A 26,991-nucleotide genomic window follows, 5' to 3' on the forward strand; every position below is an offset into this window, starting at 1 on the left:
GGACAAAATTAAAATTCACAGAACACCAGGTTATACTCCAAGCACTCGCTTTGCAGCTTCTTCATCAGGTGGTTGTGTGATTTTGAACTTTGTGTCTCACTCTTGTAACTGACAAACAGCAACAAAAGCCACGAAGGAGTGCGCATGCTCCAGGTAACAATGGGCCCCTGGTGGTTGATGTCAACGGAAGACCAATGGAAAGGCAGGGGCAGAGCTGGAGGACCTCGCGGGCCATTTGGTCCTCCGACCAATCAGAGTAAATGAGGGACGGGACGAGACTATACCACGTGATCATCCTCACGGTGGGCGCGGATGGAGAGCTGTTGGTAAGGAAAGAAATAAACAGTAGGAAGTGGGAGGGAAATGGTGTTGATACGGGCTGAGAGGTTTTACAAAGATTTGGTGCACATCGGAAAATACAAATTTGCAACTTACAGTCCCGTTTTTGCGGTAAACAAGAAAATAACTTTATCGCGTGATCGCTGCCATCTTTATTCGGGGCAAAGATTCACTGGGCACGTGCGCGGCCGCCAGCTTTGTCGGGGGCAAAGTTCAGAGGTGTGTATGTGCAGCCCTCCCTGGTAGAGATTCATAGGGCAGGATTTACCCAGAGCACATTCAAACCCAGAGAAATTGATGATATATTTTTTCTGGATTTGTTTCTTCATCCATTTAAATGATTTGGATGTGAATAGAGCCGGTACCGTTCGTAAGTTTGCAGATGACACCAAAATTGGAGGTATTGTAGACAGTGATAAAGCTTGTCTCAGAATACAATGGGATATTGATCAGATGGGACTGCGGAGTGGCAGATAGAGTTTAATTTAGATAAATGCGAGGTGCTGCATTTTAGAAAAGCAAATCAGAACAGGACTCACACTGAATTGTAAGGTCTTGGAGAGTCTTGCTGAACAAAGAGACCTTGGATTGCATGTTCATAGTTCCTTGAAAGTAGAGTCACAGGTAGATAAGATAGTGAAGAAATTGTTTGGGATTCTTCCCTTCGTTGGTCAGAGCATTGAGTAAAGGAGCTGTACAGGACATTGGTTAGGCCACTTTTGGAGTATTGTGTGCAATTCTGGTCTCCCTCTTATCAGAAAGAGGCACTGAAACATGGAAGGTTTGAGAATTGATTGTTTAAGGATGTTGCCAGGATTGGAGGATTTGAGCTGCAGGGAGAGGCATAATAGGCTGGGGCCATTTTCCCTGGAGTGTCATAGGCTGAGGTGTGATGTTGAAGAGGTTTATAAAATCGTGAGGGGCATGGATAGCGTAAATAGACAAGGTGTTTACCCTGGGGTGGTGGAGCCCAGAACTAGAGGATATAGGGTGAGAGGGGAAAATTCAAAAGGAGCCTAAAGAGTAACTAAAATTGTAACACTTAAAAAGCATTTGAATAGGAAGGGTTCAGAGGGATGTTGGCCAAGTGCTGGCAAATGGGAATAGTTTAGGTTAGAATATCTGGTTTGCATAGATGGGTTGGACTGAAGAGTCTGTTTTGGTGCTAGACATCTCTGACTGTGGGATCAGAAAAGTGAACACTGCTCTGATTCACCTCTGGGCTCCTTGATGTCCACTTGTTCATTATCTAGCTTCCTCAGTCTCACATGAGTGTATTTTGTCATGTTTAGTATTTTACTACTACGTTCACAGACCTTTTTGTAAATGGATTGTCCACTGCTGCCTGACTCCTGACCGTATGCTGCTCCATTATCAGGCTATTTTTTTCCACAATATCTTTGACAGTCAAGAATTCTTTTTTCCAATAGTGAGTGGATTTTTCTTCCATTTCTGACAGTCAAATTCTGCACCATTTTCATTCCCTATAAGCAACATATTGCACTCCCTGAAACATCATGTGTATTTCTCCTTCCACAGAAACCAGTAATCATTGCCAAAGCCGTGTTGCCTGTGGAGAGGGTGATGTTTGACTTCCTTGTACAGCTGCAGTTTGAATGGTGAAGGCGCTCCCACAACGTGGTTGGGTAAGAGACATTACAGATTATTCACTCAGCAATAGTGAAAAGTAGAAGATATCGTACAAATCAACATGTTTTTAATTTCACAAAAATATTGAGAGCTTTTGACATAAGGCCACAGCTGGAGAATATTATGTCCGGTGACCATAACCATTGCCAAATAAGCAATTTTTCAGGAATGCCTGAAAGGAAGAAAGCAGATCTTAGAGGGTGGGAATTCCAGACCGTGTTGCCTTGGAATCTATAGAAACAGGCACACAGCTGAACTCAAAAATAAACACATCATTGGGAGTCTAAACTAAAATGAGTTATTGAGATATGAAAGGGTGTGTGGTGCAGGAAGATAGGAATGATTACAGCCAGGAATTAAGTCAAGGGTGTGAAAGTAAATTGTTGTTGCTTATAAATGGGAGCCTTTTGATGGATCAGCAAGTTCTGGTACAAGTGAGCACTTGGGCAGTCGAGTTTTCAATATTCTGGAGATTATAGGAAGGGTGATTGTGGGATGCTGGCCAGGAGTGGGTTTAGATAATGAAATCTAGAATTAACAAAATGAATGAATGAGAGTTTCAGTAAATGAGCTGATACTGTGGTGAGGTCAGGTGATATCACAGAAGTCAAAATCATGGTCTTGGAGTGGGACTGGGCTATCACCCTCACCTCACCTCTGGAATTCAGCTGTTTGTCAGTTTGTGAATCAAGTCTGTAACAAGATCAGGAGCTGAGTGGCCCTGGCAGAACCCAAACTGGGTGTCACAGAAGGTTATTGCTGAGCAGCTGCGTGACAGCACTGTTGATGACACCTTCCATCAATTCACTGCTGAGCGAGTGTCGACTGATGGAGGGAAATTAGCTGGGTTGGCTCTGTCCTGCGTTTCTGTGTTGAACATCCTTGGAAATGTTCCACAATGTCAGTAGGTGCCAGTGCTGGAGCAGTACTTGTCTTGGTGGGCAGCAATTTCTGGAGCACAGCAATCAGTATTATTGCCACAATGTTGGTCAGGCCGACAGCCTTTACACATCTTCTCCGTTTCTTGATCTGATTTGAAATAAGTTTTCAACCAAGTTGATTCACATCTGTGATGTCAGGGACCAATGGAGAAGGCTCATCCACTTGGCACTGCTGGCTGAAGATTGCTGCAAATACTGTCGTCTTATCTGTTGCATGAATATGTGAGCCCCCTCCATCAGTAAGGGTGGGGATATCTGTGATGTTTCCTGCAGTGAGTTGTTTAATTGCCCATCACCATTCCTGACTAGGTGTGGCAGAACTGCAGAGCTCAGATCTGATCCATTGGTTGTTGGATCACATAGTTCTATTTGATGTTGCTTGCGCTGTTTGGCATGCAGGTTGGGTAGCTTCACCAGGTTGGCACCACATTTTTAGGTATGCCTGGTATTGCTCCTGCGGAACTCTCCATTGAACTCGGCTTGATCCCCTGGCTTGATGTTAATGGTTGAATGGGGAATATACCAAGCCATGAGATTTCAGATTGGGCTGGAGTACAGTTCTGCTGCTGTTTTGGCCCACAGTGAGACAGAAATTGCAGGGTCAAGAGGGCTGATTGTGTTGTTATAATTTCCAGTGCATTGGTAGATGTAACGTGGTCCATCCAGTTTCATTCCTTTGTTGAGTCTGTGCAGTGATTAATACAATGAGTGATTTGATAGGCCACTGTCAGGAATGCAACTTTTTTAAAAAAGGTTTTGTAATTCAAAGTTTGGAAGAAGATTTGTAGCTCGGGTGCTCGTTGTTGTGGTTCTGTTCGCCGAGCTGGGAACAATTCCCAGCTCGGCGAACAGAACCACAACAGGTTTTGTAATTTACACATGAAAGAAGTGAAACTATCATGGTATTCAAACAGATGGAAGACTCAACAGACAATTGAGGTATTTTTCAATGGATAATTTCAGTTACATCACACTAAATTTTTGCTATAAATTCTGTGCCTTAGAATTGTGCCCTCCCCAATCACCTGATGAAGGAGCGGTGCTCCGAAAGCTAGTGTGCTTCCAATTAAACCTGTTGGACGATAACCTGGTGTTGTGTGATTATTAACTGAGAATATTACAGCACTACTAACAGGGCTGCATGTAAACGGGCTCTGTCCAGTTAATCAATACATTCGGAAGGATTTCCTCCAAGTTTGATGATGCAATATTCGTCAAAACCGTCAACTTCAACCTGCAATGTTGTTATTAACAAAAACTTCAGGCTGACACAAACTCCCCACCCCACTGTAATGTGGTACCTGGGCCCGGCCCAGGAACTGGAACGGCGACTCAAAACTGTAATCTCAAAGGAAGTGAGCAAACACAATTCTGACAGATTAGTTCTCAAAGATGAGTAGCAAGTTTGAGACAAGGCAGATGGTATGCCACCTTGCACTTAGCTTAATTGTATTTCTTATTTACAGTCATGTTTTGCAAAGTATAAAGAACTATTTTTTTTCATGGTTGGGGAGTTTTATTCTAGTTGATCACAGTTGCTGCCTCTCACTCCCCAAGTCAAGTCATAGGATCAATAACAAAACAATAAACTACAGGTGCTGGAGATCTGAATCCCAGAAACAAAGTGCTGGAGAAACTCAGCAGTTCTGAGGGCATCGGTGAAGAGAAAAATAATGTTACATTTCAATTTCAGTGACTCTTCGTCTGAACGGACAAATGGTCATGAGACTTGGAGCTTACAATGTTTTATTCCCCTCAGAGATGCTGCTGGACCTGCGGTTCTCCAGCACTGTGCTTCCTATATTGGACTTTAGTACTTTTCTGATCTGTTTTGTAAATAATCTCCAAAAGTGAAAGGTTCATTGCAAACATGAGCATAGTTTCCATACTTGAGTGACACAAGCACGTCTCAATTTCAAAACAAGATCTAACTCAAAATAATATTCCATCTCAAAATTAGCCAAGTTACATCAGTAATACAGCTCCTCCACTCAATGAGGCACTTCAGCACAACATCCTGCAGTGTTACACACAGCCACCTTTACCAAAGAATGATCACATGGCACAAAATTGAAGGCCAAGAGCATGTCTCTTTAAAGGAGCTGAAGTCAAACTCAATTTTTGGAAGGATTTTTATTAAACCTGATTGAACATTTAAATCTCAAAGCATAATCTTTACTTTTTTAAACAAAGTGTGTGGGAAACATCCCTCATCTTGCTAAAGGCTCAGTTCGGCCTGATACATAGAGCCAAAGTTCAAGCAAACATCACATTTTCCATTCACTTCTACAAAGAGCTGACATCACATTTCTTCAGGATTTAAAGTATTTTATAAATTGTTTGTAAAATCATTTGTCACATTAAAGAACTGGACAATAAATGTCATTGTATACAATAAGAGTGAAGCCTGTGACAGCAGATTTAGCTTTGGAGGGCAGTGTATGTGCTTTCTAAATTCTGGGAGCATTTTAGGAGACTGCTCCCAGATGGTGATTGTGAGCATATCTGGAATGCACTGTTTAGATTTGGGAATCCTTGGGAGACAATCTGTGGTTTCAATAGTACTTGGCTTGCATTGTTGGTGTACAGTAAGCAATTCAAAAAGTTATTTATGTATTGTTGTTGACTACCCGAATGGTATTCAAATCTGCCAGGTTGCCTTCAATAGTGTGAATGCATCTGTTGTAAATATTTGGAATATTCCAGAACTGCCCAATGCTTTGCAAATTCAGGGGGGACAAAAAAATCACTGAGTAATTTGAAATTAAGAATCCAAGAGGACGTAACCACTGAAGTATTCAATTCAAATAGTTAAATGGAGTGCTCACATTTAAAATTCCTCTTATCCATAGGAATGGATGGACTGACAGAATTGGGACCAAGTTCCTGGCTGGGGAGTGTGAAATGTGCTTTGATAAAGTCACCTGCAATAATTTGGCAAGCTCGGAAATTTTTAAAACAATACGAGCTTCATTGCTGCTCCAGTCAGGTCCCAAGCTCTGTGAAAAAAATAATAACGTTCAGGTTTATTGCATACACTCTGAAACACGTGTTCCTTCTACATATCCTGCAAGTTTCCCTAATGAGCATAGTCCATCCAAATGACGTTGCTAACTTTGGCCAACTCATTTCTTTCCGAGCCTCTATAGCCTGAAGAGTGACCAGAAGCAATTACTCCACATATGTGGGAACATTACCGATGAGGATTTTTTCCTTCAGAATTGACTTCCAGATATTCAATGCCCAGAACAGATAAAAAGCTTGTTACCTTTTATAGAGCAATGATTCAGTGGGAGTATAACGCCAGCCTTTTCTTGCTTAACAATCAAGCTGCCTAAATTTTAAACATGAACACTTCTTACTAGTTCACCAGATCCTAACAAAATATTTTGTGCGAAACAAATCACATGATACATAGTTATTCAGATAATAAAACAAGTTTGTTCATTGAAGAACCCAGATGAAAAGGTCATGAAATAATGTGAGTTTGATATACTCAATCATCATTTCAAGTGCATTCTCTGCATAAATTCTCCTTTTCCTCCTCAAAGTATTGAACTTCTTGAATAATTGAGAGAATGAAGTCACAGTTGTACAACGCAAAATCAGACCCTTTAGTCCAACTTGCCCATGCTGACCAGATATCCAAAATTAATCTAATCCCATTTGCCAGCATTTGTTCCATATCCATCTTAAACCCTTTCTACTGATTATCAGTTTATTTTACTTTATCAGCACTTGAAATACTGACATTTTTTTTCTCCCAACATTGGTTAAAGAAATCATAAGTTCATTCATGCAAGTTAATTTTGTAATCTTTCACAAAGAAACAAGTGAGAACAACATATAGCTGAGTGCAAAACAAAATACTGCAGCTGAGCGATATCTGGGAACACTCTCAAGGTGAGGCACTGATACTGCACAAGTTTGTCACCACGGTTTCAATTACTGACAATAATTTAGTAATGTCTTAGCCTTCACAGAGTTAAGGTAAATGTGCGATATCTGAATTTCATGAATTGGTTCCTATTGCACTTTGATCAACAAAAATTATTCTTGGTTTAATCTTCTCAAAGGAGAAAGTGACGACGAAAGAAGCTGGCCATCAGAGTCGAAAAGTGTCATGCTGGAAAAGCACAGCAAGTCAGACAGCATCCAAGAAGCAAGAGAATTGTTGTTTCGGACATAAGCCCTTCACAGGCCTCAGAAAAATAACTGGCACAGACTTATGCCAATACATCTGTAGAAGGGTCAGAGCATGTTATTATCAGATTAGAGACAAATTTCAGATTTGGTACCATTCAGTGCAACATTTCAGTATGATATTTACATATGTACCTAAAAGAGAAGTTGTCTAAAATTACAAGCTCTAGAATGATTATACGATTAAACCTGGAAATAAAGCTGGTGAACAAGAATGGCAAAGTGAGGTCCCATCAGTATCGCCTTGGGCAGTGTCAAGTAAGAATTTGACAACAGAGTTGCCACTTTGGTGTAACCTGCAGTCTGGCCAAATTGCAGCAAAAATGTGTTCAATTTTATCTGCAAACTATTGAATGCAAAATCCTCCTTGCACAATAATGAGGCAGCATTTTGGGATGTCATTTTTAAAATATATTATTTTCAAAGTTACTCACAATTAAGAGTGATCACTTGGTGCTGTCTGCATAACACAGTACGAAAAGGAATTAACAAAAAAAAACATTATAACCCAAATTCAGAGTCACTACTTCATTGATATTGCATAGGTCCAGCATTTATAAGTAATCAATTTTTAAAAATAAATACAGGTACATTTACTAACTCTATTGGAGTACAGTCAAGTTTCTTGCTGAACAGTGACAGGATTGGACAGAGTCCACATGGATTTAAAAGAGGGGGAATCATACTTAGCAAATTTACTGAAAGAATCTACAGAGTTGAATATTAAAGAAAGATATTGCAGGACATTCAGAAAAGCTTATCATTAAACATGGTAGACTGGGTTTTGTGAAGAAGAAACTATATTTGACAAATTTACGACAGTTCATTGAGGAGATAACAAGCAGGGCTGATAAAGGGCAATCCAATGATGTTCTATATTTGGATTTTAAAAATGTAAATGATAAGGTGCTACATAAATGTTAATTACACAATTTAGGAGCTCATGGTATCGGGGTAATGTATTAGCATGGACTGAGGATTGGTTAACCACACTGGCTGTTGCTGAGTCCTCACTTGGAGTACTGTATCCAATGTTAACTCCCATATTTAATAAAGGATAAACCAACATCGGAGACCATTCAAAAAAGTTTCACTTAGCTGCTTTGAGGACAAAAGGGTTGACCTATCATGAATAGATAAGCAGGGGTGATCTTATGGAAACAAGATTCTGAGGAGCTTGACAGGGTAGATGTTGACTAGATCTTCTAGCACCAGTGAAGTCTCAAACCAGGGACATTACATAAGGGAACATTCATTTTAGAAAAAGTAAAGAATTTTTTCTCTCAGTGAATGGCTAGAATTTGCTCACCCAAACAATTGTGAAAGTTAAATGTGGGAGGGGAATAGTTGGGTTACTCTGCGGAGGGTTGTTCTGGCTTGTTGGGCTGAAGGGCCTGTTCCCACATACTAGGAAATCTGTGATTCTATCTCAAATTATTTTAAAAGAAGGCAGATAGATTTTTGAAATATTGAGCAGTTGAGGGCTATGCGGATCAAGCATAAAAGAGGTGTTGAGGTCTGGGTTGGCCAAGCCATGATCTGATAGAATGGGGGAACAGGCTGAAGGCGATGAATGCCCTACTCCTGCTCCGATTTCTTTGAGGCTCCATTTCATGTTTTTATGTTTCCAAAGAAGAGCGTGATACAATGTGCTGAAGATCTCAGATGTTGTGAAAATGGGGTGTTTATGTACTGGTTCAGATGGCATTGATTCATCAATCACAGCTATACAGTCATGAGTAGGAAGGCAATTCCCTCCATGAATAAAGGAAATCTACTGCAGAGCTCACACAAAGTGAATTCTTACCCTCAATAAACTCTCCCATCACTTGACCCAACAGATCAGCAAAAGCAGGACACACTGCGCATGTTCTAACCAACAAAGGGACCGCGGGGGATTGATGTTAGCGCCGGACCAATGAAAGGACGGTGGGCGGAGCTGGACGACCTCGCTGGAGGTTGGTCCTCCAACCAATTAAAGGGAATGAAGGGCGGAGCTAAACGAAACCATGTGATCATGCGCCTGCGCAGCACAGTGTCGATGTAATGAATGCTCGGAAAGTTATGGAGAGAAAGGATACGGTAAGGGAAACGGGAGAAAAACTGTGATGCTATGAGCGGAGAGGTTTTACAAACAAATTGTGCACGTCGGAACACACAAATTTGAACGTCCCAGTCCCGTGTTTGCAGTAAATGGGGCATGGCCTCGGCGCGGCTGCAGGCCTGAGTGAGCGCCGCCATCTTTATTCGGGACAACGATTCACTGGACACGTGCGGAGCCGCCATCTTTGTAGGGGGCAAGGTGCAGCAAGGCGCATGTGCAGCCTGTATCTAGTATCGAGTCATTGTGGTCACAGCAGCCAATCCTGCTCTGATTCACCTCTGGGCTCCCTCATAACCACTTTGTCAATATCTCGCTTCCTCAGTCTCGAAACATGGGTGTATTTTTGGTCTGTTTACTCCTGTATTATTACTTTTATAGACCCTTTGTAAATGAGTTTTTCACTGCGGCCCAGCCCCTGACCCTGTACTGCTCTATTATCAGATTACTTTTTTCTTGAATATTTTTGACAGTCAAGAATTCTTTTTTTCCAATAAGCAAGTGTATGTTCCTTCCATTTCTGACTATCAAATTCTGCACCATTTTCATTCCCTGTAATCCATTTTGCACTCCCTGAAACATCAACTGTGTTTCTCCTTCCACAGATACCAGTGATTAATGGCAAAGCCCTGTTGCTTGTGGAGAGGGTGATGTTTGACTTTCTTGTACAGCTGCAGTTTGTGTGGTGAAGGTGCTCCTGCAATGTGTTTGGGTAAGTGGCATTATAGATTATTCATTCAGCAACAGTGATGATTTGAAAATAATGTCCAAATCAACAACAGTTTGTATTTTTATTATCATGCTTATAATTTCACCAAAATACTATTCAGAACTTTAGACATAAGGCCAGAGATGGAGATATTAGGTCAGGTGACCAAAACCATTGCCAAATAAGTAGGTTTTGAGGAATGTCTTAAAGGGGGAAAGCAGACCTGTGAGGTTTTAGCTGTGAATTTCAGACCTTGTTGCTTTGGCAACTGTAAAACCAGCCACACAGGTGAAGTAATGAATCAACAGGTCATTGGGAGTCTTGAACAGAACGGGTTGTCGAGGTCTCAAAGGGTGTGAGATGCAGCAAGCTAGGGATTATCACAGCCAGGAATTAAATCAAGCATGAGAATTTTAAATTGAGGGATATTGGCCAGGTGCTAGCAGGTGAGACTAGATTGGGTTGGGGTATCTGGTCGGCATGGACAGGTTGAACCGAAGGGTCTGTTTCCTTGCTGTACATCTCTATGGCTGTATGCTGTTGATTATAATTAGGAGCCTTTTGATGAATCAACAAGCAGAGATTTAGACTTTCTTGAGATTGCAGGGAGGTTGAATGTGGGAAACTGGCCCTGAGTGTGTTTGGAAAATGAAGTCTGGAGATAACACAAGGTGGATGAAAGTATATGAGCTGAGACAAGTGCGGAGAATCAGCTAGAAATAGTGGTCTTAGAGTGGGACTGAGTTATCACCCTCACCTCACCTCTGGAATTAAACTGGTTGCCAGATTGTGAATCAGGGCGGTAACACAATCGGGAGCTGATTGGCCCTGGTGGAGCCTAAAATGAGCGTCGCTCAGCTGACTGTTGCTGAGCAGCTACTGCTTGGTAGCTCTGTCGATGACATCTTCCATAACTTTACTGCTGGTTGAGTGTGGACTGATAGAGTGAAATTGGCTGGGTTGGATTGCCCTGTGTTTTTGTGTTGAACATCCCTGGGCAATGTTCCACATTGTCGGTAGGTGCCAGTGCTGGAGCTGTACGTGGCTCGGCGGGAGGAAAATTCTGGAGCACAAGCCATCAGTATTATTGCCAGAATATTGGCAGGGCCCATAGCCTTTGCACTACTTAACCATTTCTTGATTTTATTCAAACTCAACTGAACTGGTTTAAAACTCACATCTGTGATGTTGGAAACCACTGGAGAAGGCTGAGATGGATCATCCCACTTTGCACTTCTGGCTGAAGATTGCTGCAAATGCTGTCATCTTATCTGGTGCACGGGTGTGTGAGGCTCCTCCATCAGTAAAGGTGGGGATATCTGTGATGCTTCCTCCAGTGAGTTGTTTAATTGTCCATCACCGTTCACAACTGGGTGTGGCAGAACTGCAGAGCTCCGATCTGTTCCACTGGATGTAGGATCACTTAGCTCTGTTGCTTGCTGCTGATGCTGTTTGATATGCAGGTAGTTCTGTTTGATAGCTTCACCAGGTTGGCACTTCATTTTTAGATCTGCCTGGTGCTGCTCATGGCATGCCTTCCTTTCCTGTCCATTGTGATGGGTGAGAGCAGGATTTACAAACCCATGAGATTACAGATTGTGCTGGAGTACAGTTCTGCTGCTGTTGATGTCCCAAGGTGCCTCAGAGATAACCAGTTTGAGATCCTACATCTCTTCAAAGTCTGTCCCATTTAGAACGGTGATAGTGTCACTCAACACGGAGGTTTATCTCAACTTTAAGGCAAGACTTTGTCTCCAAAAGGATTGTGTGATGGTCGCTCGTACCGATACTGTCATGGACAGATGTATCTGCAGCTGGTCAATTCATTACAATGAGATCAAGTATGTTTTTCCCTCTTGGTTCCCTCACCACCCACTGCAGACTCAGTTGAGCAGCTATACCCTTTAGGACCTGGCCAGCTCAGTCAGTAATTCTGTTGCAGAGCTAGTCTCGATTGTGGACATTGAAATCCTGTACCTAGAGTACATTTGACACCATTTTATTGCCTCAGTGCTTCCTCCAAATGTTATTCAACACTAAGGAGAAGTGATTGATCAGCCAAGGGAGGACGGGACGTGATAATCAGCAGGAACCATGAGACTTCCTGGTCTCCGGAGCCAATGCTGAGTACTCCCAGGGTAAATCCTCCCTGTCTGTACACCACTGTGCCACCACCTCTGCCTGGTCTGTCCTGCCGGTGGGACAGGACATATCCAGAGATTTCAGGAGAAAGTGAAGACTGCAGATGCTGGAGATCAGAGTCAAGAGTCTGGTGCTGGAAAAGCACAGCAGGTCAGGCTGATGAAGTGTTTAGGCTCGAAACGTCGATTCTCCTGCTCCTCGGATATGGCCTGACTGTTGTGCTTTTCCAGCACCGCACTGTCAAGATCTAGGGATTGTGATGGTGGTGTCTGGTCATTGTTTGTAAGGGATGATTTCGTGAGTATGACTATGTCAGGCTGTCCCTTGACTAGTCTGTGAGACAGCTCTCCACATTTTGGCACCAAAAACCATATGTTAGTGAGGAGGACGTTGCATCATAGAGAGGGCTGATTCTGTGGTTGTAATTTCTGGTGCCTTGTTAGTTGCCAACTGGTCCATCCAGTTTCATTCCTGTGTTGAGACTTTGCAGTGATTAATACAGTGAGTTGCTGGCTGGGCCACTGTCACCCCCCACCCACCTCACCCCCCACCCCAGCCAGATCGTAATCCACTCCTTTGTCTTTCCAAATGTTCTGGTCTCTCTTTGGGTTCTGTCCCTGCCTATTATTTACTCTTTAACCCCCTATCTCCTGCAGGACAAAGATCTGCAGGTTAGTTGAATTGGCTAAGCTAAATTTCCCATAATGTTCAGGGATGTGTAGGTTAGGTGCATTAGTCAGGAGAAATATACAAGCTGACCTTCTGATCAGACATCTATACAATCCCAAACACAAGGAATTCCAATCTCTTGAACGTTGCTTGTCTCCTCCTCACCCCAGCTCCATTGCTACTAAAACCCCTTACCCGTGTCTGTGTTGCCTTAAACTTGACGAATCCAAAACAGAACCCTTGATTCTGTGACTGACTCAGAATCTGGTTTCAAACTCCCCCCTCAGTATTTACCCTCAGACACATCAGTATTTATTCTGTCAAACCCCTTAAGAATCTGGTCGTTCGGTCTGATTGTAGCTGGTGAAAATGACAGAGGATGATGTGTTGCTTCTGGGAGGAAGGTAAGGACTTGGGGGGTGTTCTATCCTTGTTGCAGTTGAAGGTGTGGGTTTCAAAGGCAGAGGTGCGGGAAGTGGAGGAGATATAGTGGATGGTATTGACCACATGGGAGAGGAAATTGCAGTCCTTGAAATACGGGGCCATTTGGTATGTTCTGGCCTTACTGAAACACTGCAGTAAGCATAAGATAGAGATTTTGGCCAGGGAACAGGCTCGTGTGTTAAAGTGGCAGGCAGCTGGAAGCTCGGGATCTGTTTTTGCAGCAGAACGTAGATCATCAGTCGCCATTTCTGCCACCTCCACTGAGATGCTTCAAGACACAGGTTCCTGTCCCCTCCATTAACAGATATGCACCCCCCCCCCCCCCCCCCCCCCCACCCCCACCCCAGCTAGATCGTAATCCACTCCTTTGTCTTTCCAAATGTTCTGGTCTCTCTTTGGGTTCTGTCCCTGCCTATTATTTACTCTTTAACCCCCTATCTCCTGCAGGACAAAGATCTGCAGGTTAGTTGAATTGGCTAAGCTAAATTTCCCATAATGTTCAGGGATGTGTAGGTTAGGTGCATTAGTCAGGAGAAATATACAGTAATAGGGTAGGGGAATGAGTCTGGGTGGGATACCCTTTGGAGGGATGCTGTGGAAGTTTTGGGCCGAATGGCCTGTTTCCACACTTGTCAGGATTCTAATTTTCCCAGCTCCCATCGGTTCTGAGGAAGGGCCACTGGACAGATTTCTGTTCCCAGATGCTGCTAGACCTGCTGAGCTTTCCATGTAGCTTCCAGGTTTGATTCAAACAGGCGGAGGATCTCACCACTGACCTCACAATGGGGTCCAGCTGATTGGTGGAAGTTTCAGACCAATAGGAAAAGGTGGTGGGACTGGTGGACCAAGTGGAACCAGCTGGTCATCCAAACAATGGGAGTGAATGAAGGGCGTGGCCAGTGGGATGACACGTCACCAGTAACTCAGCCGATGCAGTGCCACGTGACTTGGCCGTTGGTGAATGTGGGAGACGCAAACAGGGAAGGGGAGAGTGGCCTTGGAGACGGACATAATGAGTCACTTTAGACTGGGAAGTTTTAATTACATTCTGTGCAGTTCGTAAATCTGAATTAGAAACTCTTAATCCAGCGTTTGCAGCAGATGGGAAAATGACTGCGGCCCTTAGGCGGTGATAGGCCCTGGGATATGGCCGCCATCTTTATTGGGGGCAAGGTACAGGTGAGGCGCATGTGCATGTCCACTCCCTAGGATGGGGGGTTTCGATTTGAAGAGAGGCATTTACACATCAAGCACATACCAAGAGAACAGTACGTCTTTATATTCTTCCTGCACTGACTGTGAGTTTTGTTTTGAGAATTCATTTCATAGGATATTAAATCAGAATAATTGAGGCTGGGATCTCAAAAGCAAGTTTTTGCAGTCAATGGAGTCATCAGGATCTGAATATCATTGGCATTTAACTGTGGAAGGAGAAAGGTTTATCTGTTTTGTTTGTGGGAAGATATCTCCAATATTTTTGTTCAGCAGAAAGATGTACAAATTCGTGGTTGGATCACCCTTTGGGTGTGTGCTCTGTTCTGGGCCCTTCAGCTGAGGAAGGAGATATTGGCCTGAGAGGGAGCACAGATTTATCCAAATTACACCTCGTCTCTTTGTAAGAACTCTCAGATTTAGACCCAAACACCCACTTCATGATGTTAACCTGTAAACTTCATATTTTCAATTACCTGCAAACTTCCCATTAAAAATCCATTTGGGCTCAAATTGCAGTACTTTTCCAGGTGGAATGTTCCAGCTTCTGACAACTGTCTGTTCATTCAGAAACTGCTGAGGTCCATGTTGGCTCTGGGGTTACAAAGGGCTGAATTGAAAGATGAGGTGCTGTCCCTGAGCTCCCATTGAGATGCATTGGAACAGTACAGGAGGCTGAGGGCAGTGTAGGTGTGAGCAGACAATGAAAATGACAGGGCTGCACTGTGGGTGCTGCTTGGCTCAATGAGAGTGTTTTGGAGTTGGGTGTAAACAGACTGAAGTGAGACAGGGAGAAGGTGAAGCTGAAACTCAGTTTTAGTTCAGGCCATTCAGAAATTCTCATGGTCCCAATGTGAACAGCCAGTTTTTAAGTGATACCTGCTGAGTATTTATTAACAGTTGTTAAAGTACTTTTCCTGAGGGCAGTTGAGAGTTAACCACATTGCTGTGGGTTTGGAGTCACATGTAGGCCAGACCAGGTGAGGATGACCGTTTCCTTCCCTACAGGACATTAGTGAACCAGATGGGTTTCTAACAATCAACAATAGTTTCATGGTCACCATTCACCTTTTCATTCGAGATTGTATTGAGTTCTGATGCCACCATCAGCCATGTTGGGATTCTATCCCTAATCCTCGGAATATTGCACATGTCACTCACCTGGCAGGAATACCGTTGCCTCCCTTTTTAACAATGTTTAAAAGAAAGTTCCATCATTCTACGTGTACAATTTGAGATAAAATATTGCAACGTCCATGTGTCAGCCTCTCCAAAAGGTCAATCAACAGAAATTTGTTTGGGGGTGAAATATTTCACTTCTTTTTGGGGGGGGGGGGGGGGGTTTATTCACCAAAAATGAATCCAAATAAAAATCGTACGCCACGGATATGTAATTTCTGAAGCCGGAGGGGGATTACAGAGACAGGGAGGGTTGTGGGGCCAGAGGGGGATTGTTGTCCAAACATCACTGTGGTGTACATGGACTGCAGCATTTCAGGGAGGCGGTTAACCACCACTTTCTCCAAGACAAGGAAAGGTGGCCAATAAATACTGGTCTGGGCAGCAAAGGCAACCCCCAGTGAATAAAACCAAGCAGTGACCTCTCTGAGCTGACTTGCTGTGAAGTTAAAAACCTCTATGGAAATGGAGTGGGCAGAGAAGAGAAACAGTGACATTTCACAGCTGCCCTCAGAGAGACCTCACCCTTGGAAGTACTCAGAGCCAGGGATCAGCTCAGTGACTTTCAGTCTCTTCAAATATCAATTTTAGTCGGTTTTATTTTATTCAATCTACAATAGTGAGTAAGGTGAGGATTTCTTTTTAATGTCTTACAGTCTCTTGATTAAATGTTTAAGATATGAACCGTAAGCATTAAGTTATTCTCGGGCAGTATTTTTCGAGCAGTAAGACTGTGCCTTTGTCTTGGTCTGTAGATTGTTAAGGCAGAGGGATGGTCTGTTGTAGAGTGGCGTGCTGTTCCTGTCGGATGTAGGAAATTAGGGAGAGTCTCCATGATCCTGATTGTCTGCAGCAAGTGTGATTGAAAATCCTATTGGATTGCATGGATTGGTGGAGGAGTGATTAAAGGCAGTGAGGGATTGACAGGAGCCTGGGCGTGTGATAGGTGGCAGTGTAAGGAATGCAGGATACTGCAGATACAGTCAGGTAGATGGGTTACCTCCAGGAAAGCTAGGAGGGGTAGGTCGGTACTGCAGGAGTCTCTTGTGGCTATCCCCATCTCAGACAAGTATACTGTTTTGGAAAATGTAGGTGGTAATAGACTTTCAGGGGAATGTAGCACTGACAGCCAAGTTACTGGTACTGAGACTGGCTTCTAACATAATGTGAGGTATATCCAGTTCCACACGATCGATGGTGATAGGGGACTCTCTAGTCAGAGGCACAGTCTGCCATTTCTGCAGCTGACAGTGAGACATCAGAATGGGGTGGTGCTGCCCTGGTGCCAGTATCAAGGATGTTTCACAGAGGGAGAAGAATATTCTCAAAAGGGAAAATAACCAGTGGGAGGACATTGTACATTGATACCAATGGCACAGGAAGGGGAAAGCATGGGGTCCTGACGAGCAGGGAGATTTGCTAGTGCCACTCGGGAGGCATTAAACCAGTGAGGGAGTCGGGATAATCCTAAAGAGATAGTGAGAAAAGAGGTGAGTCTGAGGCTGGTACTGTTCACCAGTCAGACTGTCAAGGCAGGCAAGAGCAAGTCACAGAATGAGGTGCGACGGACCAGTTTCACTGCATTTATTTCAGTGCAAGAGACCTGACAGGTCAGGCAGGTGGGCTCAGGGTATGGTTTTGAACATGGCACTGGGATATTACAGCAATTACAGGGGCATCACTCAGGGATGGATAGGACTAGCAGCTTAATGTTCCAGGGTACAGATGCTATAGCAAGGATAGAAAGGGGCCAACAGAGCAGGGAGAGAGGTGTTTTTGATTAGAGATAACATTATGGCTGGGCTTCGGGAGGATATTCCTGGGAGTACCTCCAGGCAAGTTATTTGGTTGGTACTGAGAAATAAGAAAGGGATGACCATCTTACTGGGATTGTATTATAGACACTCTCCCAATATTTAGCGGGGAATTGAGTCACAATTTTACCAGGAGACCTCAGTTATCTGTAAGAATAATATGGATGCAATGATAAGGGGTTTTAACTTGACCAACATGGCCTCGGAGTGCTGTAGTGTTAAGGGCTTGGATGGAAAGGTATTTGTTCAGTGTGTACGAGAACATTTCAGATTCAGTTTGTAGGATGTACCTACTAGAGAAGGAACAAAACCTGACCTGTTTTTTTTAATTCATTCACAGGATGAGGCTGTCACTGGATCGGCCAGCATTTATTGCTGCGTTTACCCAGTTGGAGTCAACCACGTTGCTATAGGTCTGGAGTCCCATGCAGACTAGACCAGGTAAGGATGGCATTTTCCTTACCTAAAGGTCGTGAGTGAACCACATTGGTTTTTCCAACAATTGACAATGGATTCCTTGTCGTCACTAGATTATTTTTTCCAGATATTTATTGAATTCACGTTCCAAAATCTGCCGTGATGGGATTCAAACCCGGGTCCCCAGAACGTTATCTGGGTCTCTGGATTAACTGTCCAGCGATAATTTCACTCCGTCATCACTGCCCCTTAGGAAATGAGGCAGGGTGAGTGACTGAGGTATCAGTGGGGCAGCACATTAGCACCAAAGATCCCACAGTATTGTGGCTCAGTGGTTAGCGCTGCTTCCTCAGCACCAGGGGCCTGGGTTTGTTTCCAGTCTCTGGCGACTGTCTGTGTTGGAGTTGGCACATTCTCCCCAGTGTCTGTAAGGGTTTCCTTCAGGTGTTCCAGTTTGCTCCCACAGTCCAAAGATGTGTAGGTTAGTTGGATGAACCATGTTAAATTTCCCATAGTGTCCAGATGCAGTATATGAGGTTTTGGGATGTGCAGGCAAATCTCTGCCTGATGTGAAAAGATCCTTTTGTGGTCTTGGTCAGAGGTCAGAGGGAGGTGTGGCCGCATGTTTTACATCTCCCATGGCAGCAAGGGAGGGTCAAGGGTGTGGAGCGTGGGTTGGTGGGAGGGTGTGGACCGAACATGGGAGGTGCAGAGGGAATGGTCTCTGCGGAACACAGATAGGGTTGGGGAGGGAAATATGTCTCTGGTGGAGTCTGACTTTAGGTCGCAGAAATAACAGCGGTTAATGCGCTGTATCTGGAGATTAGTGGGGTGGAAGGTGAAGACCGCAGGGTTATATTCTTTATTGTGGCTGGAGGGGTGGGGTTAAGGCGGAGGTACGGGAAGTGGAGGGTATGTGTTGGAGGGCATTGTTGATCAAGTCAGAGGAAAATTACGGTCCTTGAAGTCGGCCTTTCTGGGATGTCCTGGAATAGGATCCAAAGAGATTAAACAAATATATCACAGACAAAAGATTAACTGGATCAGAGAATAGGAACCCTTAAAGGTCAACAAGGCTGTCTATGCAACCACAGGGGGTGCGAAAGAAATGCAAATATTTCACGTCATTTTAACTGGAGAAGTATATGGAAGCTCGAGAGTTTGGAGAAATAAACACTGGTAACTTGAAAAGTGTCCATATTACAGAGGAGGTGGTACTGGATGTCTTAAATCGCATCAAGGTGGATAAAGCCCTGCAACCTGATCAGGTGTATCCTGGAACATTCTGGAAATCTAGGGAAGTGATTGTTGGGCCTCTCCTGAGGTATTTGTATCGTTGATAGCTACAGGTGAGATGCCATTATTTTTAAAAGGTGGTAAGGAGAGGACATGGAACAAGAGAACAGTGAACCTGAAGTCAGTGGCAGGCAAGTTGTTGGAAGGGATTCTGAGGGACAGGATATCCATCTATTTGGAAAGGTAAGGAATGATCAGGGAGAGTCAATGTGGCTTTGTACATGCACAATTATATCTCACTAACTTGAGTGAGTGTTTTGAAGTGACAAAGAAAATTGATTAATCCAGGCGGTGAATGTTGTATATATGGACATTCAACAAGGTTCCACAAAGCAGACCGGTTAGCAGGGTTAGATAACATGGAATGCAGGGAGAGCAAGCCATTACAAAACTGTTTTGAAGGTAGGAGACAGAGGATGATGGAGGGTTACTTTGCGGACTGGAGGCCTGTGAGCAGCAATGTGCTGCAAGGATGGATATTGGGCCCTTAAATAAATGACTTGGATGTGAATATGTGAGGTACGGTCAGTAGGTTTACAGAAGACACCAAAATTGGAGGTGTAGTGGACAGTGAAGAAGGTAAGTTCAGAATACAACAGGATCTTGATCAGATGGGCCATTGGAGCAAGGAATGGCAGACGGAGTTCAATTTAGATAAATGCGAGCTGTTGTATTTTGGAAAGGCAAATCAGGGCAGGACTTATACACTTAATGGTAAAGTCCTGGGGACATTGCTGAACAAAGGGACCTTGGAATGAAGGTTCATAGTTCCTTGAAAGTAAAGTCACAGGTAGGTGGGGAGTGAATGCAGCATTTGGTACGCTCCCCGTTATTGGTCAATGCATTGAATGCAGCTGTTGTAACGTCATATTGTGGCTGTACAGGGTACTGATTACAGATCTTCTGGAGTTCTGTTTTCAGTTCCGATCTCCCTGTTCTTGGAATAAAGTTGAGAAACTAGAAAGGGTTCAGAAAACATTTGCAAGGACTTTGCCAGGATTGGATGGTTTGAGCTATTGGGAAAGGCTGAATAGGCTGGGAGTATTTTCCCTGGAGGGTTGGAGACTGAGAGGTGATCTCATAAAATCATGAAGGGCATGGATAAGGTGAGCAGTCAGGGACTTTTTCCCAAGTTCGGTGGGTCCAGAACTAGAGGGTACAGGCTTAAGGTGAGAGGGAAAAGATTTAAAAGGGATCTAAGGGGCATCTTGTTCATGTTGAGGGCATTGCATGTATTGAATGAACTGCCAGGGGAAGGGGTAGAGGCTAGTACAATTGCAGCATTTAAAAGGCATTTGATTGGGTACATGAAGAGGAAGGTTTTAGAGGGATAAGGGTGAACCGCTGGCAAATGGGTCTCCATTAACGCTCTCCGTTATTGGTCAATACATTGAATACAGAAGCTGAGATGCCATATTGTGGCTGGACAGGACGTTGATTAAGCCACTTCTGGAATTCTGTTTTCAGTTTGAATTACTCTGTTCTGGGAAGGATGTTGTGAAACTTGAAAAGGTTTGGACAAGATTTACAAAAACGTTGCCAGGATTGGAGGATTTGGGCTACAGGGAGAGGCTGAATAGGCTGGGGCTATTTTCTCTGGTGAGTCAAAGACTGAGAGGTGACTTCATGGAGATTTATAAAATCACGAGGGGGGTGGATAAGGTGAGCAGCCGGGGTTCTTTTTCCTGAGGTTAGGTGGGTCCAAAACTAGAGCGCATGGTTGAGAGGGCAACGATTTACAAGGAATCGAAGGGCAACGTTTTCAAGCTGAGTGTGGTGTGTGTATGGAATGAGCTGCCAGATGCAGTAGTGGACGCTGATAAAATCGCAACATTTAAAAGGCATCCGATTGGGTACATGAACAGTAAGGGTTTTGATGGATACAGGCCAATAGCTGGCAAATGGGACTCCAGTAGTATAGGATTCCTAATTGGTATGGATGAATTGGACCGAAGTTCTGTTTCTGTGCTGTACATGTCAATGACGTTAATAAACTAAGATGCGTTCCTCTTTCGTGGAGAGCAAGCTGCAGCACAGATAATTGTCCTTGGAGCTGAGAAGGTGAAGCAGTGATTTTGACCTGGTGCAGATTTGGTTCCAAGGTCTTGAATTTGTGGAGAGAGAGGAATTGTTAACACTGTCACAACTTTTAGTAACTACTTTCAAGTAATTGGCAAATAATACAAAGTGAAAATGTGAACACTATTTTACTCAGTAAGTTCTGAGCATCTGGAACAGTCTGAACGACACAGATTCAGCAGGTATTCTGAAACAGACTTGGAATTTTACTTTTTAAGGAAAGATTTGGGGGCCTGTGGGCAAGTAGGAGGGGACTTGGGACAGATTTGCAGCATCTCCAGAGGGAGAGAGTACAGCCCCAATGGGCTGAATAGGCCCCAGGCCCTGTGCTCTGTGATACTGCCCCATTCACTCTGAATGATGAAGCTCATCCCAGGGCAGAGAGAGGGATTAGCCCTCCACTCTCATCACAATGGGGCCCAGCTGATTGACGGCAGCTCCAGACCAATGGGAGGAGAGTCGGTGTGGTCCTGCAGCCAATGGGAGTGAATGAGGGGTGTGGCCAGCAAGATGACACCTGTCCATGAGCTGTGCAGGTGCAGTGTCACTGTTTGGGGTTGGGAGAGACAGCAGAGACTGGGACAGAGGCTGTGGGACCTGAATTACAAACTCCCGGTAAATTAGAACCAAAAGAACTGCGGAAGATGTAAATCAGAAACAACAACCAGGAGGTTCTGGAAAAGCTCGGCAGGTCTGGCAGCATCTGTGAAGAGGAATCAGAGTTAAAGTTTCAGATCCAGTGTCCCTTCCTCAGAACTGATACTGAGAGAAAAAAATGTTGGTTTATATGCAGCAGGTAGGGTTTAGGGGAGGATGCAAGGAGTAAAGGATAGGTGGGGATAGAGTGAGAAGAAGGGTTGGATAAAGGAGTGGATAACGATCTGGCTGGGGGAGGGTGATTAGCTGTTAATGGAGACTGTTAGTGGCTAACCATAGGTAGTGTGTAATGACAGGCTGTGAGAACGAGGCCTGGTGTGTGGGGTAGGGGGGCTAGGACATGGTGTTGCTAAACTATGGTTAGCCACTAACTGTCTCCGTTGTAAGCTGTTCTCCACAGACATCACTCCATGATTGGAGCTGCAGAGGACAGAGCTGCAGATGGGTGGCACGGTGGCATAGTGGTTAGCACTGCTGCCTCACAGCGCCAGAGACCCAGTTTCTATTCCCACCTCAGGCAACTGTCTGTGTGGAGTTTGCACATTTTCCCCGTGTCTGCGTGGGTTTCCTCCGGTTGCTCCGGTTTCCTCCCACAGTCCAAAAATGTACCGGTAAGGTGAATTGGCCATGCTAAATTGCCCGTAGTGTTAGATGTAGGGGAATGGGTCTGGGTGGGTTGCTCTTTAGATGGTTTGTCTGATCTAAACACCTCTTCAATATCCTTCCCAACCCCCTCTGTACTCCTCAAAGATGTATCTTAAAGTTGTTCTCTTTAATCAATGTTTCAGGCATTCGTGAAGCACTTTAGGAGAATTGTCAGTGTGAAAGGCTCCATACAATGCAGGTTGTTGTTGTTAATGTCTGACATTAGGAGAAACAGGAATGAACACTCTCTTATACCTGATGAACAGCAGCAAAAGCAAGAAGCACTGAGCATGCTCCAGCCCACAAAGGGCCTCTGGTGATTGATCTCAGTGCAGGACCAATAAGAGGATGGGGACGGGGCTGGAAGACAAGGGAGTGCCGGTTGGTCTGAGTGAATGAGGGGCGTGGCTACACTCAACCACGTGATAAACTTCTGGATAAGTGGTGCTGGAAGAGCACAGCAGTTCAGGCAGCATCCAAGTAGCAGTGAAATCGACGTTTCGGGCAAAAGCCCTTCATCAGGAATAAAGTGATACCACATGATAAGCTTCGCTGGCAGCACTGTGATGTTGTGACCAAGGCATTGGAAATGTGTGAAGGTGCAGGGCATTGTTAAGGAAAGACCTATTGACCAGGAAGAGAAGGAAATTTTAATGCAACGGGCTGAGACGTTTTACAGAAATTAGTGCACATCGGAAAACACAAATTTGAAAATCCCAGGCCCGTGTTTGTGGCAAATGGCAAAATGCTTCAAATGGTGAAAGGTGTGTGTGATTGCCACCATCTTTATTGGGGGCAGTGATCCACGGGACACGTGTGTGGCCGCCAACTTTGAGAGGGGCAAGCTGTAGGGGGACGCATGCGCAGCCTTCCTTGGCAGGGAGTGATGGGGCAGGATTTACACAGAGTCTCAGAGTCAGTATGTTTTCAGTGTCAAAGAGTGTAATGCTGGAAAAGCACAGCAGGTCAGGCAGCAGCCGATCGGTGGGAAGGAAGATGGAAACGTAGGACAGGTCAAAAGGGCAATGCCAAGTTGGAACGCTGGATCTGGGATAAGGTGGGGGGAGTGGAAATGAGGAAACTGGTGAAATCCACATTGATCCCATGCGGTTGGAGGATCTGAACACAGATGATGAGGCGTTCTTCCACCAGGCATCAGATGTCTGGGATTTGGCGGTGGTGGAGGCGGCCCAGGACCTGCATATCTTTGGAGCGGGAAGGGGAGTTAAAGTCTTTGGCACAGGCTGTTTGGCTTGTTCAGTGTTTTACTGTTACTTTCACAGACCTTTTGTAAGTTAATTTTCCTCTGCTGCCCAACCCCTGACAATGTGCTGCTCTCTCAACGGACTAAATTTTCCACAGTATCTTTGCCAGTGAATAATTATATTTTTCAACAATAGAGTGCATTTTCCTTCCATTTCTGACCATCAAATTCTGCAACATTTTAGTATTTCCTGAAAAGCGTTTAGCACTCCCTGAAATATCAACTATGTGTTTTTCCCTCCACAGACACCAGTGATCGATGCCAAAGCCCCATTGCCTGTGGAGAGGGTGATGTCTGACTTCCTTGTACAGCTGCAGTTCGTGTGGTGAAGGTGCTCCCACAATGTTCTTGGGTAAGAGATGTTACAGATTATTCACTCAGCGACAGTGAAGAGTTGACAATGTGTGTGCAAATCAACAACAGTTTGTATTTTTATCATTTTTATAATTTCACAGAAATTGAGAATTTCTGACATAAGGCCACAGATGAGGATATTAGGTCAGGTGATCAAAAGTATTGCCAAATAAGGCGGTTTTCAGGAATACCTTAAAGGAGGAAAGCAGGTCTGAGAGGGTCAGGGAGCGAATTCCAGACCGTGTTTCCTTGGCAACTGTCGAAACAGCCAGACCGGTGAAGCAATGAATAAATGCATCTTTGGGAGTCTGAAAGAAAATGAGTTGTCGAGGTCTCACAGGTCGTGTGTGCAGGGAGACAGGGATGTTCACAGCCAGGAATTACATCAAGGGTGAGAATTTTAAATTGTTGCTTGTTGATTCATCGAAAGACTCCTATTTACAAGTTTTGGTACAAGTGAGCACTTGGGCAGTCGGGTTTTAGATATTCTTGAGATTATATGTAAGTTGAATGTGGGAGGCTGGCCAGGAGTGTGTTTGGATAATGAAGTCTGGAGATAACACAGAGATGGACGAGTGTTTCAGTAAATGAGCTGAGATTAGGGTGGAGTTGGGTGATGTCACTGATGTAGAAATAGCAGTTTTGGAGTCTGGCTCCTCCTCATCACTCCCCCTCCCCAATTCACAAATATTGTTCGTTGTTCTGTCTGTCTTTTCTGGTTATGTCCTTCTCTCCAATTCTGCTAAGAACTAATATTTGACCTCGGGGTTATTGGAAAATCCTGCTCCATCTCCACTCTCCCTTTCCTTTCTGAATTCCTCATATGTGGTGTCCATCCAGGATCTATCTTTGTCCCCTCCTGTATCTCACCTACATACTGCCAGGAGGTGACATCGTATTGGTTTCCCATGTACACTGACAATGCCCAGCTCTCTCTCCCTATCATCCCTCTCCATTGCTTCACTGTTACTCATTCATCAAACTGCTTACCACACTCCCACAACTCGATTGGCTGCAATTTCCTCCAATGAAACACTGCAATGGTTAAACCCATTGCCTTCAGTTGCTAGTACAAATTCCTTTCCCTTACTGCTGAGCCCCTCCCTCTCACTGGGAAATGCCTGATGCAGAACTACACTCTTCACAATATTACTCATATTCTGACCCCAAGGTGACCTTCTGATCAGACATCTACACAATCGCAAACACCAGGAACTCCAATCTCTAAAATGTTGCTTTTCTCCACCTCACCCCAGCTCCATTGCTACTGAAACCCCTTACCCATGTCTGTGTTGCATTAAAGTTGACAAATCTAAAACAGAACCCTTGATTCTGCAACTGACCCAGAGTCTGGTTCCAGGTTCCCTCATGATGGGACACATCCTCTCAGTATTTACCCTGTCATACCCCTTAATAAGCCGATATGTTTCAATAAGATCCCGTCTCATTCTCCCCCAAATCCAGTGAGTCGAGTCCCAACTTCTTCAGCCTTTTCTTAAAAGAGAGTCCCTGCAAACCAGGGGTCATCCCAGTAAATCTTCTCTAAATGCCTCCAATGAAGTGATGTCTTTCCTTAAATAAAGGGACCAAAACATCTCTCTGTGGTCTCACTCGCACTTTATAAAGTGGCTCTCAGGTATATACTCCAAACTCTTATACTGCAAATCCCTTCAAACAAGGAACAACGTTTCATCTCCCTCCCTGATGACCTGTTGTAACTGTGTGCTAGCTTTCTGTGTTTCCTGCACAATTACCTCCTGGTCTCTTTTGTGTTGCAGCTTTCTACAGTTTCCACCATTTAAATAGTCCTCTGTTCTTTTATTACCTCCTCCAAAATGAACAACTTCACATTATCCCAAGTTATGCTCCATTTGCCAACTTGGTGTCCACTTCTCCAACAAATCCGTCTCTGTAAACAGTTTATAATCCTTTTGGTAGTTTACTGTTCTGCATTTTCTCGGAGATTCCCCCCTCATTCTTCTAAACCTTTCCAGGGAGCACCGGACAGTGGGAAGCATGCTGAGTTGCTATCTTTTTAGAGAGACTCTTTGGAATGACTGGGAGGATCTTGCTGCCCGTTGGTCTGAATGGAGACAACTTGCCCATCAAGCTGCATGAGCCTTTCACTCCCCATGTCTTATTGATGAGGCACAGCGGCAGCACGGAAGGAAAGAAAAGGAAGCAAATCCTGCTCTCCACATCTCACTGACTCTTGCAATATTCTGTCCCATGTGTCAAAGATCTGTCCTGTTCAGTCACACGAAGTCCCACGTTGGAAACTCACAGAAACCCACATAGATTTCCCCCTGAACTGACTGCTGGTCTCCACAACGGGTAATGTGTCCAGTCATCCTGGGCCACGAGGAGGGGATGGTGTGAGTTTCTAACCTGACCTGACAGTGACAGGTTTTATAAACTTGAATTACAGGATACTACAGGTGGATATTCAGATGGGAATCTAAGTAATGGTAACGCCAAACTCTGATTGAATTACTCCATTCATCAGGACCTGGATATCTGCACTGTGTGTGAGTATTTTGTTCCAGCTCAATTCCATTTTCTGCATAAAAATTCTCCTTTGAATCAAACCACCCTGTCAATAGATCTCCCTGAAATCTTCAATATGTGTCCAGTAATCCTTTTATGATGAGTTGATGAGTGTAAGGCTTAACATCCTGATGTATATGTTTTGTAAGCACTTGTCTCTCAGCTCCCCTCAATTTCCTTTGCTACAAGGAGAACAATCTCAGTTTCCCCAAACCCCTGATTCCCCAATGTCTGTTTGTTGTCTATAAGGCACACATCAGGATCATATTGGAACATTCTCCACTTGCCTTCATCAGTGCAGCCCTCAACAGTATTAAAGAAAGCGAACA

The 26,991-nt window shown here is 44.2% G+C and overlaps 2 long non-coding RNA genes across 4 annotated transcripts in view; both read left to right on the forward strand.

Moving 5' to 3' along the window:
* Nucleotides 1-270: 270 nt before the first annotated feature.
* LOC140476637 (uncharacterized) lies at nt 271-7,332 on the forward strand. The gene is made up of 3 exons (XR_011960569.1): nt 271-326; nt 1,879-1,985; nt 7,007-7,332. It is a non-coding gene; the product is annotated as an uncharacterized lncRNA (long non-coding RNA).
* Nucleotides 7,333-9,153: 1,821 nt separating this feature from the next.
* Nucleotides 9,154-26,991, forward strand: part of LOC140476638 (uncharacterized) — a 48,253-nt gene continuing 30,415 nt past the window's right edge. For all 3 annotated transcript variants that reach the window (XR_011960570.1, XR_011960572.1, XR_011960571.1), the window contains exons 1-5: nt 9,154-9,215; nt 9,840-9,946; nt 17,744-17,844; nt 24,007-24,113; nt 26,544-26,643. This is a non-coding gene — a long non-coding RNA (uncharacterized lncRNA). The remainder of the gene's footprint in view (nt 9,216-9,839; nt 9,947-17,743; nt 17,845-24,006; nt 24,114-26,543; nt 26,644-26,991) is intronic.

This window comes from Chiloscyllium punctatum, chromosome 4 (assembly GCF_047496795.1).
Source record: "Chiloscyllium punctatum isolate Juve2018m chromosome 4, sChiPun1.3, whole genome shotgun sequence".
NCBI lineage: Eukaryota > Metazoa > Chordata > Chondrichthyes > Orectolobiformes > Hemiscylliidae > Chiloscyllium > Chiloscyllium punctatum.